The sequence below is a fragment of the Macrobrachium nipponense genome, chromosome 42, assembly GCF_015104395.2.
Source record: "Macrobrachium nipponense isolate FS-2020 chromosome 42, ASM1510439v2, whole genome shotgun sequence".
In the NCBI taxonomy this organism is placed as follows: domain Eukaryota; kingdom Metazoa; phylum Arthropoda; class Malacostraca; order Decapoda; family Palaemonidae; genus Macrobrachium; species Macrobrachium nipponense.
This window is the reverse complement of record NC_061103.1, coordinates 19,803,143-19,805,710: the sequence shown is the minus strand read 5'-3', so window position 1 is coordinate 19,805,710 and position 2,568 is coordinate 19,803,143. Positions and strand designations below refer to the sequence as shown.

The following is a 2,568-nucleotide window of genomic DNA, read 5'->3' as shown; positions in this document are numbered from 1 at the left end:
TCGCTGGTTCTTGCAGATAGGTACTAGCGTACTATTGCCGCAACGTGCCTTATGGGAGAAAAACAAAAGCATACGTTCTATGAAATTAAGGTATCGATGCAAAGCACATTACAAATTTGATTAGAATTCTGGTGAACGCATTGCACAGGCTAAATGGAGTTGTAAAATCCTTATTATGACTATATTCCTTTACCCCAGGTTGTTTCTGAATAGTAGCCCAGTAAGTTAGGCTCTCTCTGTTATCAATTTTCGGTGGTTCATTCATCAGAATTCGTTCAAGCATTTATAATATAAAGAGTGAATTTTGGTCTGCGCATGCCACTTTCATATTGGGCAGACGACAACCTGGTGGCAGAAATCCAGGGTCCTTGGCTGACCGCCGTCGAGGGAAGAGGAGCTTCGACTGTTCGACGAGTCTATCATCATTGGCATTTATAGCATGTGAATCGTGGACTCGTGGAGATGGATCATAGCAACGAAGTCGATGCCAGCCAGAGTAATATTGGAGGCGATTGCAAATCCTGGGTCATCGTCTCGTGTTAGCGTTGTTTTTTTCAAGTTCTCTTGTGTTTGTAGTTTACTACATCTGTGATTGTCGCGTAAGTTAGTGAGTGAGTTTGTTTCTTTATGATTTTTGAAGCTGTTCTTGCTATTTCTTTGCTGAAGGTTAAAAATTTCCACGATTTAGCTGCTGTTTTGGCTGTAGTCCGTTTATGGTGTTGTTATTAATCCTTTATGTAATGTGGGTAGATCAAATTTTTACGTTTAATAATTTTATTTTCGGTTTGTATCATAGTCTTAACTATAAGTTTGTTTTTTAAATTTGAACTACGCGGCTCTCTTTGATTTAAGTAGAAGCTCGTTCCATGTTTAACCTTGCGATTAATGTTTAACATTTAAAAGCTTTAATTGCTTTATTTCTAATATTTCAGGTTCTGTGGCATCTGGTGGTTGGCATGAAGGCAGTTTGGTCAAGAATAAAGCTGAATCTCTCCTGCTTTGCTGGCGAGCTTTTAGAAGCTTATTTAAAGTTTCCAATCACCAAGCTGGGTGCTTAAGACTACTAATACATTGAAACTTCTATCCAAATTATTATTATTTTTTTTATTCTCCACCCCGTCAGGGGCGGCGCCCCCTGACGTGAGTGGAGTGGCTCTCAAATCCTGTTACAGTAGGTCTTCGGATCCTACTGTACAGGAACTGAGAGCTTTTTTATAACTTTCTGCATTGCATCTCGCGAGGTTAGCAAACTCCATTATATTTTGCTATCAAGGTTTTGGTTTGCATTTGTTTTATTTTTGTTTCGTAGCTAGGCTGTGTTCTTAAGTTAGTTTTTTAATTCGTAATTATATGCGGCGGCTTAATTTGTTGGAAGCTTTTTTCTTAAGCAGTATTGTAAGTTATGTAATGTGTAATTATATGCTGCTACTTAATTTACTTTTTGCTTCATAATATAAGCTTCGAAATGTTTCTCGATAGGGGTCGAGTATGACTTCTGTAATGTAAAATTTCCTCCTTTAAATTAGTGTATGCTACAAGTAAACTATATTTTAGACTGTTAGCTTACTTGTGTAACTGTTACAAGAACTGAATAGTTGAATTTTAACCTTCCGTGTATAGACTACTGGATATTTCAAGGTATTAATGTGTAATTTTTTGTTCTAAAGTCCACGAATTGGTCAATATTCTTGTACAAAATTTTGCATTTGAACATTTAATTTTAGTCTTGACGTATGAATGGTCAGTTGTATTAAAGTTCTTGGACAAATTCTTAGCAAAAAGGTGTGCTTAATTTGAATTTAGTATTTTTTGACATGAATGAACAGTTGTTGAAGTTCTTAGACAAATTCTAGCAAAGATGTTTGCTATGTCGAAACCTCTCTAATCTTAAAATATTTGCAGGAACTTTTACTGGTGCAGAGTTAATCTTGGTTGACCAAGCCTGAGTGTTTATACCTCTGAAGCATTCGTTCATCTTTGCTGGATCCCAACCATGTAGGTATAGAATGAAATTTGCAGATTAGAATACAATTGCGAAATTTAAGTAAATACAATTGTGAAATCTTGATAAGAGTAAAATCTTGGTCCATGTCCTATCACATATGTTTCATTGTACTACATTATACTAAATTGCCTCGTATAGAACTTAGATTAAAAATAGGAAAGTATTTACCCAAGATCTTTATTGTAAGTGTACGAAGACTCTGGAACAGAAACTGCCGCCTTAATAAAATAGTTGTCCTTTAGCTTGTTTTATAGTTATATCCCTTTGGGGGTTGCAGAGTAGGGAAAACTATTTGGTAAATCTAAATAATAACTCCGCGTCGGGTATTTCTTTAGAAATTAGTTTCCTTTAGTATTCGAGCTGCTTATCAAGAATTTACCATTATTTTTGGGCGGTCGACTGTATTCAACCCCCAGGGGCCAGTACTAAACACGGCGAAACACATTGGACGCCCCAATTCCTAGTGGATGTCGTATTCGCGGTTACGTTCCTTGTAGTCCGTGGGGAGTTATTCCTTAGAATTGCCCAATATTTGTATAAGGGTAATGACTTTCCATACTGGA

At 36.6% G+C, this 2,568-nt stretch overlaps 1 long non-coding RNA gene across 1 annotated transcript; it reads left to right on the top strand.

Moving 5' to 3' along the window:
• Positions 1 to 454: 454 nt before the first annotated feature.
• On the top strand, positions 455 to 2,096 carry LOC135213415 (uncharacterized). Its single transcript, XR_010314113.1, has 2 exons — positions 455 to 599; positions 933 to 2,096. It is a non-coding gene; the product is annotated as an uncharacterized LOC135213415 (long non-coding RNA).
• Positions 2,097 to 2,568: the final 472 nt, after the last annotated feature.